This window comes from Daphnia pulicaria, chromosome 8, assembly GCF_021234035.1.
Source record: "Daphnia pulicaria isolate SC F1-1A chromosome 8, SC_F0-13Bv2, whole genome shotgun sequence".
In the NCBI taxonomy this organism is placed as follows: domain Eukaryota; kingdom Metazoa; phylum Arthropoda; class Branchiopoda; order Diplostraca; family Daphniidae; genus Daphnia; species Daphnia pulicaria.
The window spans coordinates 5,614,006-5,631,412 of NC_060920.1; positions in this window are offsets into that span (position 1 = coordinate 5,614,006).

Consider the following 17,407-nt stretch of genomic DNA (forward strand, 5'->3'; position numbering starts at 1 on the left):
CAGAGTTTACACAGATCATACCAGACTTTACGAATAAAAATAAATTTTATTAAAGATTAATCAAGATTTACGCCATATACATGGTCATGGTGCTGTCTGAAAACTAGGGCGGCTTAGGTGCACACCCCAGAGTCCCAGACCCTTAATTGTATCACTTCTGATTAAGAACCTAAATAAATGTCGTTGGCCAAAAATTGAATTGATGGCGACCTTTGAATTAATTCAATAACATTTTTAGATTCGATGGGTTATTATAAGTTTTTGTTTCCCTCTCTATTTGTAATTAATTGGTTATGCATTATATACATCGTCTTGCGCCCTCATGAGAGGCCTTGTTTATAATTGCCTTAATTATAATTCCGCTGACAATTTAATTTGTTGAATTTTTAATTTAACTTTCAATTTACGCTTACGTCAGGCAATGTTTGCTTAAACACCCTAAATAAAAGATACATTGGCGTGATTATCCGTTGGCGCTGGCTCCTTTGAGAGAGTGAGAAACGCCGGTCTATACATTCGATGGGGTCGCTTAATTAACCCTGCGATAGATGTCAGCATAGCTTGAAAAAAGAGCTTGAAAAAACAGCGCCAGAAAATAGGTGCTGGGTTGAGCTGCTGGGTTGAGGTGCTACTTATGGCACTAAAACGTGCCATATGGCAAGTACTTAGTGCCATTATTCGTCCCCCCACCCAGCTATTAAGCATCACCCAACCTTGTAACCTAGCTATGCTATCAGTCCCCCGCTCCTCCCGCTATCACTCTCCACTCTCCATTCAGCCTTTTTTATACAGTCCTTTTGGTCAGTTTTTTCTGCCATCTATCGTAGGGCCATATAAATGGCCACAGGGGAGGGCGGTGTTATTCTGGACAAATTTCGTATTTCATTGATTAATACGAAATTTATTACTATTTGACAAAAAAAAAATTATGAAAGTATAGTTTATAGTTACCCTCATATTCCCTGTTTTTCTCAAAGTTCTCTGTTGAGAAGTCTTCGAGTTATAGAGTTTAGAAAAATCGTAAAAAGTTACGATGAATAAAAAAAACGGGGGGTAAAACTAAAACAGGACGGTTTGGGTGATTAATTAGACAAACAAAAAACAAATATTATCCTTCAGTTGTATTGTTTGTTTTTTTAAATGTATTAGAGTAGAGAAATGTCTGTTCTCTTATTTTGTGAAAAAACATGTTGAATTCAGGTTATTTAAAAAAACAGAATTTCATAAATTAAACCTAGAGGGGGTAAAAACCGGACAAACCGGGATGATTCGGGGTGACGTCATTGAAAAAGGGGGCGTTTTCAGAAAAATCCCTGCCGTCCAATTTCGCCCCCGAGCGTCTGTCCAAACAAACCCCCAGCAATGGCCCTCTAGGAAAGTTGCCATAATGTTTTAATTATGTACATTTATAATTTGAAATGATCGCAACTTATAAAGGGATGGGCAGGCTATTATTTTATAATGTTAAATATTTAATTTTTGAGCTATTAGTTGGTCGTAACACAAAAATAACTGTAGAAAAAAAGAATAAAATATAGCGGTTTTCTTACTTTTATTCATATCTTGAGAAATGAAATAGATGGAAACATCAAATTACATTCTCGGATAAGGAATAACATTCTTCACATTAAAATAATTATTTTTTATTTTTTTTATAAATAGTTTAGTCAAAGAATCATTTGTCCAATGCTGGACGCATCCAACATAACCCCGCCCCCCCTCCCCCCTACATTAAAAAAGTCATAGGCCTACAGACATGAGATACTGAGACAGTGACATGCTGGACACTCTCACAAGCTGGAAATAGGATAGTGACGTGACCCATAGAACGTAGAGCGAAGACATGGGGCACTGATCCGTAGAGCATGTATGGTTTTTGGATGACCTTCGACGTTAAGTTGCTGCATCATCAACTGAGCGGAGGGACGATTAATCACATCGTCTCCAGGGCCGTTGGGATTACGGACGTAATCCCACGTTCGATGTATACTACACGGTTGTCGGTGGTTGTCGTCGGGATCCACAGGAGACTACCAAACTCCCAAACGAAGCTACCATATCCACAAGCGTTGCAGACTCGAATAACGACGACGGTTACTGTTATTATTGCATCAGTTGACTCAACCACGATGTTTTGGTGGCGACGGCCACTGCTCCTAGCACTGTTGAGGTAATTGAAATGTGGGCAGGTGAATAATTCCCGGCCAAATGTTCGTTCATGGCGGCTGCAATGTTGGTCATGATAATCATGTGGTCCATTATGATATCACTGTACATGGGTCACTCTGGTGTGCATAATCGAAGTATTTCACTTCGTTGTATCGGAAAGAATGTGCTAGGATTTGTAGTGGTATCATTGTTTCGTTAATTCCCATGTATTTCTATGATATCCGAACGGTTTGTTGAAAAAAAATCACGAACTCTTTTGTCCAATTACATGGCGGTAATGGAACGAGTTCTCAACCGTCTAAGTTGATGGTAAATTTTTTATATCTTGGCAGAGAACCACGCGAAGACATTTCAATATCGAATATCTTGTTCTGACTTGTGTAGGTAATCATCACGGCGGTTTTCCCAAACGCGTTCAATTTGGCACGCAGTTTAAGTTGAGGTGCTGCTAGCCAGTCCACCCATACCGCAAAAATTACGGTTTCTTCTTTGTCGATTCAAAAATATGCACGTAGATCGGCGTTACTTTGTCGGATGCCAGCTGCGATGAGCACCGAATTCAGTTTTACATTCCAAATCCTTGACGCTTGCCGAATTCTGTATAGGGATTTGTTGAGCTTGCACACCTCTGTTTCACGTCCGGGGATCACATAACCTTCTGGTTGCGTCATGTATATCTCTTCTTTGATTTCGCCATTTTAAAACGTGGTGGTGACATCGAGTTGAACGAGTGCTAATATAGGACGGCGATGACCATCAATACTCTAAGTGAATCATAGCGACTGGGGAAAATGATTCTTGTAAATCAATGCCCTTTATCTGGCGATATCCGTTTGCGAAGTTTTTGGCTTTCCTCCGCTTGGGTGGCCGTCCTTGTCAGTTTTTATTTTTTTTTTAAATTCTACCCACTAGGAATTGACAATCTGTCGGGCAGAGGAGGCATTACAGTCCAAATGTTATTCTTTTGATGAGATCGGATTTATTTATTCGTCCGCATCCATCTACAGATCGCGTACCGACGATGCCATGGCTTCTTTGAATGATTTTGGTTCATTATAAATGAAAACCGTATTCTTTGTCGTGTTTTTATGAGGCGACAGTAGTGCTACGTACGAATCCATGGGCCGTTGCCGTTTCGTTTCTTTGGAGTATGTTGTGCTGATTTCCGGATGGATTGATGGATGGTAATTGTTGGACGATCCATGGGTGACATTGTCGTGGCGTGAAGTGCTGAAGCTCTTACTTCCCCTTTTGGTTCGAGCGGCATCGGGTTGATCGTGCATTCTTTTGGAGGTGGTTGCTTCCACGTTTTGATTGATTTCGTATATCTTGACGTGGCAATATAAGATGTTTTTCCCGTCTCTGTAATGAATATGCCTTTTGCTGTTCGCATTCGCCGACGTAGAGCCCTTTGATGGCTTTCAGTTCCCGTTTCCGTCTGCCCAAATCCGGTATTAGGGCGTACAAGACGGACCCAAAGATCATTAGGTGGGATATATCCGATTTTGTTCAGTGCCACATCTCAATCGGTAAACTTTTCTCGTGGATTTGGCTTCGTGCAGCCTTGACAGTGGTTCGGTGATCTCGTTCCGCCTGTCGAAATTTATGTTACATTTCTTTCAATCTTGTTTTCCCACGCCGTATTCCCCACCTCTCTTTTGCAACTTCTCGAACCATTCTTTACATCTTCATTTCCTGTCTCACCCCTTCCCCTCTACATTTCATCATCTCGATGACTCTTCTCTTTTTGCTTAACCTTCCTCTCATATTTTCTTTGTCTCAACCCCATCTTTAAAGTTGAGGCAGTTCAAGTTCTGATTCGAGAGACGACGCACTGTTCTCGTCTCTCTCTCCCCCTTTCTCTCTCAGTTAGTTGGCTCAATTTGTTTCCCCAGTTCCCAATACAGATTCTCTCTCTTTGCTTATATTCTGCGTCTAGTTAATTTAAAATCACACAACGTAGGGCCTAGATTTAATTAAGTGAAGCGTGAATTCTTACACCGCCTTCCCGTTTTACTCGGGGTGTATGGTGCGCTCATTTCTTGTTGGACTCTCTCTTCTGTGAGCCATTTCTGGAAGTCATTACTGGTGAATTCACCGCCATTGAGCGTAGTGTAGTAATCCGCTTTCCGGTTTCACAAAGAATCTTTTTAGAAAATAATTTGAATTAGTCAGCCCATTCAGATTTGAAAATTAAGGAAATATACTGCTTTGTAACGACTGTATAGTCGTCTTTAAAAACTACGTAGTATTTGGCTCCGTTCGGTGATGAGATGTGCATCGGTTTAATCGGCCACCAAATCCGTATTAATAAGTTCTCCAACTCGGGCAGTGACGTGCTCGCTTGCAGAGGAGGGCAGTTTGTGCATTTCCCCCAAAATACAACAAATACAGTACTGATACTACCACGTTCTTCCTTCGCGGGCTCAATATCCATTCCGATGATGTGATTACCGGTCGCCATTTTCTTTACAATATCATGGTTGACATGGGCGAGACGTTCGTGCCACACGTTAAGTGTTGCAGAGATTGTACTAGTCACTGGACTTGTGACGGGTTCTTTTTGGCCGAGATGTCAAGTCTATACAGAGTTTTCCCCATTCGCGATCCTTCCATCACGGTGTCATCTTTTGCATGATCTTGGCTTAATCCTTGGAGATAACGACTATATATCCACCTTCCGTGATGCAACCGATTGACACCAGGTTCACTGTCAGTTGAGGGACGCATAGCACATCTTTGAGCCACCCGTCTGTCTTAATTCTATTTGTCCAACGGCTTACTACAATGTCGCCGATACCATATGCGTAAAGTTTTGTACCCCCGATTCCATCGATTGTTCGCTAATATTCCCCAATCGGTCGAAAGTTGGTGAAGAATGATCTCTGATCGGACATGTGCTGGGTGCAGCCGGAATCTAGATAGAAAGTGTCAGGCTCTGAAGCTCGAAGGCATTCCGTCGACACGAAGAAAAAATCTCGGTCGTTTTCTCTTCCACCACTCGAATCTGTCAGGTTGGCTCTTTTGGTTTTTCCTTGGTTTTCCCCTTCGTCGGAAATTCGTTTTCAACTTTCGAATACGTAATTTCTGTTTTTCTTGCAGTATGAGCAGGATGCATTATCTCTAGACCTTTGATCCTTTGATCTCCCATTTTTTTTAAATTGGAGTTGACCTCCTCGTAAACTACGTCCTTCTCTTCCGCTGTTGTGATCCGGTAGTGAGCTTCCATGGCTGCTCATCCCATGACCAACGAATGCGGCTTTATAGGATGAGGTACCGGGCTTCGTGTTCGTTCCAAAAGCTTGTGATTTTCGAAGGGTGTATTTTCGTTCTGTTGTAAGCTTTTCAGTCGACGAGTGGATTCAACCGGATACTTGAATGGGAGGGGAAGAGGAAGAGAAGAAGAATATAAGAAGAATTTCAGACTTGAAACTAATTTTAATCGTTAGTTCGTAGATGTTTTCTGTTGCGGAGTATATTTCTATTGTTGAATATATTTCTTTATATTTGAAAATGTACAGTACCTACCGGCGAAGTTGGTACTGCATACCAACTTCGCCGGTTTTAACACGGCGTCTTATGGCGCTACGACCCTTTAGTTTTTTAACGATAACTATTTATTTTTTTATCATTTCTTTTTCATCTTTTGAGTTGTTACTCAATACATAATTGGTAATGCCCCAATATTTTTTGTTTAAATTTTTGTTAATTTCCCTAGCCGGTATTAATGGCGCCATGCGTAACCGCTTCGTCGAATGAATAAAGAGGGAGTTAGCCATTGAATCTTATGGCCGTTCCAAAAAATGGGTCCTTTTTTATAAAATTAATTAAAAATTGGCCATTAGACCATTGGCCATGACTCCTCAACTACAGGCATTAGAGTTTCAAACCAAAATTGCTTAATGGTTACATTCTCCAGATATAACCTCATCAAGTAAGAAGAAGCTGGACGTTTTGACATCAATTTTCCCACTGAGATTGGCATCATTGCGTAATTACCTAACCCATGGATGGAACCTGAACCAAACGAAATTGGAGAAACCTACACCTTTGTTCTTTCTGGTTTTCTTCATCCTGACAAATTCCTTATTTACATATGCTCTTTGGGGCGGATAAAGTAGAAGGAAAGCTGCCTACCTATTCTAGATGGGCAGTCTACTGTGACGCTACTGTTGCATTATTACCCAATGCAACCCAAATTTCTGAGTCTGTAAATGAACCTTCTTCCTGCATAATTATAACTACAGTTCAATGCTTTCTGCTCTTAGCAAGTGCGTAATCATTTGTTAAGCACTCTACATAACGGGTGGAAGACCAACGAGCCTATTACCGAATAAAAAAATTTCAATTTTCTTTACTCAATCATGCATCGGAGGTGTTTCCTGATTCTTCAACTCCTGAAACAAGGCATTTATTTAAAATGTAAACGTGAATAACTTAAAATTTTTTTTTATCGGTTTTTGGAATGTTCACAAGTTAGGATCTATTTTCTGTAACGATAACGTGTAGGCTACTATAAATTCAGTGTCTGAATCAGGTATGAACGCCATGATTTATTGATTTCCTTAACATTAAAATTGATTTAAAAATTAATAAATTTTTTAGTGAATGTAAAAAAAACTTTTCTGGGAAAACGAGAGAAGAAATGGATGAGTGTTATATGAAATATCAGTCTAAAAGGAAATCTTAACTTAACCTTCTATTATTTCTAATCAACAGTGGTTCTTACGTTACCATGCAGATTTGCAAATTCTGATTTATCAATTTCAGCCAAGGAATAACTGATAAGAACAATCCCTGTCCATGTGAACCCTGCCATTTTATAACCGGATGTTTCGACCGAACTACAAATGGAGACGCTACATCATAAAGTAATGAAACCGGTGATAAATAATGAAACTCGACAATACTCAATAATTGTGCATACAGTAAAAGTTATGATAAACTGCTTCTTTGAAACCAACTGGTTTATTACAAAAATGTAAAAATAAAATTTATGACATTTCCAACTTTTCCAACATCGAATCCTCTGTCCGTTGTAGTTCATGCCAACATTGGGAGCACTATAACGAATTTCTTATGCCACGGTATCAATAAATTATTTCCTTATTTTTTTTTCTTTCTTGTATGGACTTAAAAAATTAAACCTTCTTACATCGTGATACCTTAAAAAAAGACATTTTTTGATTTTCGAATTAAGAAAATTTGACCTCCCAATAAAATAACCTTAACTTCTTCCCCTTGAGATAGCTTATCGGACTGAAAAGCTTATGAATTTTATTTCAATACACTCCAATACTTTTGCATTCTAGAATATTTGTTTCCTTAATTGTGTTGATAATTTTTGTGTGTTTTCTAAAAGGCTTAGTTTTGCAATATAGTTAGGTTTCTATCGAGACATTTCGTGCGAGATATTAAACACTTTACCGGATGGAACGCACGCAGTTGATACATTGAAGCACCTGTCTTAAACCTTCTTTGGACCGCCACTCATTTGATTCCCAAGGGGTTCAATGCGCAGTTGAGATCGTAACTTAAACATAACATACTCATGAGTTTATTAATCAAAAGGATGGTAATTTCTTTACAAGCGACACCACGAGAAAGATGCGTTAAACTTGATGACAAATTACTTTAAACGAAAAACGTATCTGCGTTGTTGGGAGACATCTTTTATATTCTAAATTTATTTGGTGTAAAAATATCGTGTCATGTAAAATGTTGTGCATTTTGAATTGACGAGATTGCTAATTAATATTTCTCTCCTTCGCTTGAACCATGGTAGATATTTTCATCCCGATGGAGGTTCAATTATATAAAAACTGATCAGCCAAGCGATGGCGTTCTCTTTAGCTTCAAAGTTAAATAGGCGGAATTCTTCGATCTAGTGTCCTTTACTTTCTCCTTGGACTTTCTCCTCGAACTCCGAATATGTATTTCTTTCAAAAGGAAAAGGGCGATGATTCATTCCGAAAATTCCAATAATTTTTGAGAGCAGAGTGGGACTTTTGTGAAGCGGTGGAAGACTTACTTACGTCTAGAGCGGTTCCTATGTTTATTGATAAGGCTGACATAAAATCAAAATACTTTTTTTGTTTTTTATTATTCCCAAAAGTTATTATAAGTGTGAGTGTTGTTGTGTATTTTGTTCATTCCAAAATTCTAATTGATAATTCTGAATAGTTTTAGCTCAGCTGGAGCTTTTGTGTTAGTCCCATAGACTATTCTTTGCAATTTATGTTGCTCGTGCTTGTTTTGCGATGAAAAGATGGCGAGTAAAAGCTATCCTCACTGAAATTCAACCCATAAAAAAATTACAAACCGTATTTTCGGTCGGCACCATCTGTGTTAAAGACTTCAAAAACGAGGTCAAACAAGTCCGTTTTCAAGATTCACGGGTATATTATGGATGCTGCACACGTAGTAATGAAAATTAAAGTTTTTGAAGTATCTCAGAACATAGAACAAGTTAGAAATTGCAAAAAATTGCACTTGCAACAACATTAGAAGGTCACGATGATCAGTATAATGTCTACGAAATGGGGATCGATACAAACTTCATCAGAAAATATGAAATATTTCCCATCTTCATACTTGTTTACACTTTGGTAAACATTACGTAATTATTTAAAAAAATATTAAATTGGTAGCTACTGTCACGCAAGGGCGTGTTGATAATCATTTTAAAATATAGATATAATGCTACCGTGCTCTCAGTGCCCCGGTATTTCGTTTACGTGCATCGCGGCGGTTTTAAAACACTAGGGTTAGATGAACAATTCCTCGATATTACATTCCACGATGTATCGTGCACTTGCATTGCTTTAGGTAGTATTTAAAAAGAAAAGAAAAATTAAATTCCGTGATATAAATTCTCATGAAATAACACACGAAATTTCCACGAGAGTTGGCTCCTTCCTTTAAGGGGCGGAGCTAGGCTTTCCATGGAGCATACAAAACACCGGTCAACGATTTACCGTCAACGTACTCGAAATACACTCATACCCAGAATCTTGGGTACTTTATAGAAAACAAAACTTTTGATTAACTTTAAATTTTCAAATAAATGTATAAATTTACATACAAAAAGATATCATACAACAAAAGAAGGTAACTTTAATTATCAACAATAAAGATAATTTGAATTTTAATGTGAACAAATTTGCAGCAGAGCCAAGAAGGCAGTTAAAAAAATTCAGGTAAATTCTTATTGTTTCCAAGCAGCAAGCAGTCAGCAAGACAGGATATCACTGGCACAGGAATTTAATCGGTCCGATACAATAGCTACGAATTTTAAGGCAACATGTTGACAACGGGAGTCGTTGAGATATGTTCGACGGATAATAAGTGAGATGAGCATGAAGCGTGGTAGGTTAGATTGAGTTACAATAAACTAGAGCAATCCCTTCGCCTCCACCACTTTTCTTTTGAGAAGTAGTTAAACCATATTTTTCTGAAATTTGAAAATCAGAAAAAAGTTTTTGTGCCAACGGCCCCCGTTAGCGAAGGCATATCATTTGCATGTCAATTTTATATGATTATTTCAATTAGATATCCATTTCTAAAAAACACACAAAATACACACAACATATTTATTTTATGTGTTTGTAATTTAGCCAGACAATCGATTTTTATAGGAATTTTATACGAATATATACAAAAGTTATTAATGTGGTAATTAATTTAGTTCCGCTCCATCAACAGGGGTACCAACTACCTCGATACAGAATGGACGTTCAAATTCTGTTGACATAACAAGTTGATACCCCTTGAAATTGGAGGTAGTAAAGAGACAGATTTAGGTAGAACCACTCAGTTTCTTCCATCAGGTTCTACTGTCGCTGTTTATTCTCTAACATAGTTGTATAATTTTAAAATAATTAGTTTGATAAAGATTTTCTGAAAGTTACTATAAATTAAACATACTTTTATATCACAACTATGAATATGCGAATAACTGTTTCCCGTCACAAAGATTTATTTTTCTGACAATGGCTCTCTTCAGCTGTTCCACAGTAAAGTAGTAGCTGATTTGTTTATCAACCAATCCAAAGCAAAAGAAGACAACATTTCTTACACCTACCCGATAATTCCTGTTTAAAAAAATTAATTTAACGCTTTATTTCTAATAGAAAAAGTGTAATACCAAATCAACGGGTTTTTAGGGCAGTTTATCCTCATTGTAAAAAAAAAACATAAAAAAATTGTGTTATCTTCTTCAAATGACCTCATTATTTGGAGCAACGAAGAAGCATATGGCATTGGTGGATTTCCGTTTTGCATTCCCTTTAACGTAAGCAGTGTCGCGTCTAAAGAAGAAAATAGTTAGGGTGGTAAGCTTTTGTGTACGTTTAGACAGCTAGCTCCCAGTTCGTCACGTGACGATTTCAGCATGTGTCATTAGCCGACTTTAAAATTTTTGAGCCACATAATTAAGAAAACTTGGCAGCTGTTAGGGGTTATTGGGTTTAGGGGTTAGGGCTATTATTCTGGTTGTCGCAGTGAGTGAGTGACCACCGGCGGGCGTTGGTTAGTGGTTATTTAGGGAAACGGGGCCACTGAAGAAGGGAGCCCAGATTATGTATTTCAGTTTTGCAATTAAAAACGTCCGCATCTGGCATCTCTACAATTTGCAAAGAGCTCATCAGCCAAATGAAAAGTCTGGCTGTAAAGTGTAAACTGAACTGTGATCTGTGAAATTATGAATGCAAAATGTTCAGCTGAACGAAAAAAATTTTAAGTGATTAAAACAAAATTGTGTGCAGAATCTTGAATAAAGAAAATGCCGTATCAGATCCGAGATCGAACTGACAAGTCTATAGAATATTAGAATGCCTATGATTAACAAATAAAAAAATCACGCCAAGTTTCAGCACATCTTTTACCTTTATTATTGATCCTCCGGATCCGGTACACTGTCTTTTTATTTAGTTTTTTAATTTGTGTGCAGAAAAAAGACGTACAAACCAAGAGACAACATAAACGATATGTTGTTTGGGATTTAGACTTTCTTGATCGTCATTCGTCACGAAGCTCAAATTCGACCAGGCTGGTGAAAAATTACTTCGATCTTTCGGTATCGACATTCGACATGCCATGTAATTAATTTAATTTAAACTTACCAATCAAGCAACTACTATTTAAATTAATGGAACGTGAAACCTTGGTGATGTCGCCAATTAACTCCAGGAGTCGTTGTAAGCCTCCCTCTGGACTCTGGCTCTCCTTCCAGAAGCCCGAAGGGAACCTGTCGACGTAAGTTGCGTGGCCAATAACAGAAAATACTATTTTCAAATAAAAAAGAAAAACTCCTTTTTTTTAAATGCAGCTAATCTAATCAATTAAGAAAATTACTTTCCATTTATAACTCAACTCTAAAAGTGTGTAGGAATTGAATGAAGTAACATTGTGAGGACGCCAGGAATTAACCATAGAATTCATCCCAAAACAAACTTTTATTGACAAAATCCTTGTTGGGGCAAAACACTTCGATCGTCGAACTACTTCTGAATTGTTCGCTCCATGACGTTCAGAAATAATGACAATGTATTATTTGGAGTATCGATACTATTAATGAAGACCGAACAAGTTAGAAACGGTATTTTCCGTAAAGTTCGACCGCTTAGCCCTTGGCTCAACCTGAATTAAATATTTAGATTTTCATCTCATTTTTAAACAAATCGAATATATACAATGCACAATTCTTATTTACTTGGTAAGACTCCACAGTTTCTGGAATGACTTGGCAATGTCGCTCCCCTCCCCTTGCAGCTTAGAGACGGCAGTTGGTCTTGGTACACAGACGAGAATACATCTGTTACTCTCATCCCATTTATTTCACTTCATTCCATGGCGCAGTTGATTTATTCTTCGTGAATTCTCGAACTTATTCCCGATCACAACTTCGATTTTGTTTTTTTGTAGTGTGGGTGAATGTGAAGAGGCAATTTTCAACTTGTGTCCAGTATTCTTGTGATTTCCCCCCGGCCGTTTCACAGCGTGGTTTTGGTGGAGGCCGCCATTTTGGATTTGGTGCGTTTTTCCCTTACGATCGTCCATTCCCTTTCGGTGCTCATCATCCCAGCGTGGTTTTGTGGAGGCCGCCCTTTTGCTTTGTGTGAGTTTCCTCATGACGCCGGCCCGTTTCCGTTCAATTTTCATCATTTGAGTCCATTGCCCCATTCTCACCCCTATTTCAGTTCATCGGTATTATTATTCTTATATCCCCCGTATCTCTTGTGCGTTCGTGTCCGTTTTCTGTTTCATTCTTGAAGAGGGCCCACATGTTGCGCGCCCGGCATTTTTTTTTCCTTCAACGTCATTCTGGTGTGCCCCACTCGTCTCCCGTTCATTACTTTTGAGTATTTCCTCCCGTATCACGCTAATTTCTTCAGTACATTTAATTTTTTGTTTTGATTCCCTCTCTCCCGTTTTTTTTTGCGAGCCGCCATTTTGATTTTCTCTCCCCCCCCTGTTCACTTGCGTCCCGCATTCTCGTTCCACCCATCGTCCCCTTCTCATTTGTTCTCATCTCCGTACTGACCACTCACTTTCATTCAAATATTTCATTCAACTCCGTTCAAATTCAATTCATTCTCGTTCCGTCCCTTTTCACTTATTATTGTTCATCCCTATTCTGATCAGTGATCCATTTCGCGTCGTGTCGTGATGCCTCCCAAACCGTTCAAGCCTTATGGCACGCCACCTCCTCTCGACGTGGAAGAATTCAAGGATTCCTTCGAGATATTGCATCAACAGTGGAAGATTTTTCTCTCCCTTTCCACTATCAACACGGCGCTGCCCCAGACTGAGCGCCCACAGTATATTGCCAATATTCTGCTGTCCTGTCTTTCCAATTCCACACTGAAGGCGGTGTTAACGATGGGTTTATCCGCGACTGACCTGGAAGATGCTGATGTCATCATCAAGAAACTGCAGGAGCGGTGCAACGCTGGCCGCAACTGTCATGTCTGGCGCCAGCAGTTTGCCTCTCGTGTTCAACGTGATGCCGAGTCCATCGACAGTTGGCTCAGCGACCTTCGAGATTTATCCCGCAAGTGCGAGTTTGAAAAGGATTGCTGCGCTGCCTGCCAGAACACGCGTCTGTTGGGGCAAATTGTCTTCGGTGTTCTGGACGACGATGTGCGTCGCAAGTTATTGGAGCTCGGCGCTAAGTTGACACTGGAAAAAGCTATCACCATTATTCGCACGGCAGAGGCCACGCGTCTGCAGTCGTCCAACATGAAGCAAGGTAACGCGGCACCCATCCATCAAATTAAATCAGCGACAGGGAAGCGGCCCAACGACCGGCAAGCAGGTTCACAGAGGAGTCAGCCCCGCGGTAAACCATCTGTCCGATGGCACCCTCCCGGTTGTCAACCGTATGGTTGCTGGAGCTGTGGAGCTGCATCCCGCCAAGCAAAGGAGGAATGCCCTGCGTTCGGGAAAGAGTGTCATACGTGCCACAAGTCGGGCCATTTTCAGTCAGTGTGCTCCCAAGGTAGTTCATCACCTAAAACTGAAATCTCCGGTAGCATCACCATTCAGTCCATCCTTCAAGACGACATGGTCCGGCTTGGTATCACTCCTACCTGCAGCACCGCGGAATATTTCATTCAAATGCTTCCAGATTCCGGAGCATCCATCGACGCCATCCCGGTTGGCTTATATCATCGTCACTTCAAGGACATTCCATTGTCTTCTCACGGCCCCAAAGCCGTGACTGCCACAGGTTCTTCTATAATATCACTGGGCCAGTTTCACGCATCGTTGGTTTGGGCCAGCAGTTCAAGTGGTCCGGTCGCCACATCGATCCATGTCCTTCAAGATCTTCAGCAGCCGGTGGTTTCAAAGGAAACACAAAAGAAACTCGGAATGCTTCCTGCCCAATACCCCCACACCTGCGTGTTGGCATCCATTCCCTCTTCCGAATCGAGTGCTCCAGACTATCCAGAGTCACCAGTCATCCAATCAACACTGATTGGATTGATGTCGGAAGTACCTTCCATCTTCGATGGTGTCTGCCGGCCGATGCGCGGCGCTCCATGCCATTTCCAGCTCAAGGATGATGCAGTTCCTTCGTCAATCCGTGGTTCACGCCCCATTTCGGTCCCTTTAATGCCGAAGGTTAAACGTGAATTAGATTCATTGGAGAAGCAAAATGTCATCGCCAAAGTGACAGAACCGACTGCGTGGGTCCACCCATAGTGATCGTGCCAAAGGCGGACGACGAAATAAGGATTTGCGGCGATTTCACGTCTCTCAACCGGTGCATCATTCGACCAATTTTCGAGGCACCGACTCCTTTTCAAGCGGTCCGCACAATTCCCCCAGGGATGCAATTTTTCACGGTAATTGACGCTCTTAAAGGATACCACCAAGTGGAACTTGACGACGAATGCAGCCTCATGACGACCATTTCCACTCCATTTGGCCGCTACAAATATCTCCGCCTCCCTTTTGGTGTTTCTCTCGCTGGTGACGACTACGGTCGGCGTCTAGCTGATGTTTTTGATGATTTCCCGAACTGCCGGCGCGTAGTCGAAGACGTCCTGGTTTTTTTACGCCACTTGGACCGAGCATGTCAGCTTGGTGAGGCGTCTATTTCATCTCGCAGTGGATTATCAAATTGCTATCAACGTCAAGAAAATTGTGTTTGCTCAACCGTCCGTATTGTTCGGCGGCTACGTCGTCGGTGAAAGTGGATTTCAACCCAACCCTGATCTGCTCAAGGCCATTCGTGAGTTCCCAAAGCCAACTTGCGTGTCCGAAATGCGGGCCTTCCACGGCCTCTGTCAACAGGTCGGGAACTTTTCGGACGACCTGGCATCCCTGCTCAGTCCGTTGTCTCCCCTATTACGCAAAGAATTCGTTTGGGAATGGACTCCGCAGCACGACACGGATTTTCAAGCTACTAGAGCTGCCTTGTCCTCTACCTCCATATCCAAGTTGGCATTTTACAACCCCACTCGACCGACGTCCCTTCATGTTGATGCGTCTCGGCTCCGTGGATTAGGGTTCATCCTCCGTCAGCAGCAGACTGATGGCAGTTGGATTGTCGTTCAAGCTGGATCCCGGTTCCTGTCCGACGCCGAATCCCGCTACGCCATGATAGAGCTGGAGTGTTTGGCTGCAGCATGGGCTATGCGAAAATGCCGGCAATTTCTTGAGGGCCTACCGTCGTTTCACCTCCTTACGGACCACCGAACCCTCATTCCCATTCTAAACGACTATTTTCTAGATAAACTGGAAAACCCCCGGATTCTGCGACTCCGCCTTTCAATGCAGCGTTATTCGTTCACCGCGTCGTGGGTCCCGGGAAAACAAAATGTCATGGCCGACGCATTATCCCGCTCCCCCGTTGATCAACCTTCTCCAACGGACGAGATCGCGGAAGGCCCCCGTTCAGCTTCCGAGCGCGTTCATCTGATGGACGTTATGGAAGGATCCAGCTCCGCCAATCCGGATATTTTATTGTCATCGGTGTCTGCAGCGTCTGCCGTCGATCCTGTAATGATTTCTCTCCGTCGCACCATTCTCCAGGGCTTCCCAAATGATAAATGCAACCTTCCCCTGGAGCTACGCCCATTTTGGCAGGTCCGCAGCCAACTTTCCGTCGACAATGACATCATCCTCGTCGGTCCTCGTGTCGTCATTCCGGCGTCTTTACGCCCGGAAATTCTACGTCGGCTCCTCCTGATGCACCAGGGCGCAACAAAAATTCGCCAACGCGCACGCCAGTCTGTGTATTGGCCTTCAATTGACAATGATATTGTCATGGCCGTCAAATCCCGTCCGTCTTGCTCCGAGCGTCTCCCTTCCAACCCGTCGGAGCCCCTTCTTCCACACAAGCCGGTCCGTTCGAATTTATCTTTGCCGACCTTGGCACTTTTCGCGGTCGCGATTTTTTTATTGTTGCCGACCAATTCAGTGGTTGGCCCCAGGTGTACCCCTTTCCAGACACCAACACATCTACACGCCGAATCATCGACGCCCTCCGCTCCTTCTTCACTTGCGGAGCAGGCGCTCCCGTCAAGCTTTGGTCCGACGGTGGCCCGCAGTTCAAGTCGGATGAGTACCTAACTTTCCTGCGAGAATGGGACATCTCTCACGGCCGATCTTCTCCTCATCATCCCAAGTCTAACGGTTATGGGGAAGCTGCCGTGAAATCAATGAAAAAGCTCATTGCAGGATCCTGGACCTCAGGTTCCTTTGACCTGGACAAGTTTGGGAAAGGCCTCCTCCTCTTCCGTAATGCTCCCATTGCCGGAGGCGCATCCCCTTCTCAGGTGGTCTTTAACCGGCCCTCTCGTGACCTCATCCCTGCTCATCGTCGTTCGTTTGCGCCTGAGTGGCAGAAGGCTGCCGGAATTCTCGAAAAACGCGCACTCCGTGCCAGAGAGCTTCGTACCCTCCATTACAACCGCACCACACGCCCACTTCCCGCCCTTCTGTTCGAAACCAAACGTCAATGTTTGATTCAGCGAAATTAAAATGACTATGAAGGTATATTTGCGTCGTAGTCATCAAATATGAGAAAGTTGAAGAGGTGATCCATGATCTTTGAGAATGTTTCACTGATGACGAGTAGAATTGGGAAAAAGTATTAATTAATTTGTCAGTTTGGCAACGTCTATTAATTTTGTTGCGTAAAATAAGAAAACCCTGTGAAGAATCGATTGACCAATAAAATTGCAGGAATTCATGGTAACTCGCTGTCTAAAGGAAAATCTAAGCTAACCAACCTATCTTCTTTTCTACTTTGGACTTGACCCAGGTTTTTTTGCATTTAAAAAGCCTTCAAGCTTTATATCTAGATGTTGGTTATGATAATTCAAACACACACCACTAGGTGGCCTTCGTACATCTACGCACCTCTCTGTGTGCGACGTCTGTGCGCGTCTCTATAGTAACGTCTTAACGTCGTTAGTCGTAGAACTGTAGAAGTAAAGGAGCCGAAAAATAGTCTCTCAGAGATTAACTCTGTTAATAAAGTGAACTTTATTACTGCTGTCTTTACGTGTAATACTAATGGTACGAATCAAGTGTCTGATTTCATATACGTGCAACGCATATTTGTGTAGCTCATCAAATTACGTGTAGTTGAGAAAAGCCCTACTGTTGATGGCTATGTGTATCGTGTAATTGAGAAAAGCCCTACTGTTGAAGGCAGAGAGAAGCCCACATACTGTTTGTGATGGCTAGTTTAAATAAAGAAAGAAACGAATGAAACGCCCTT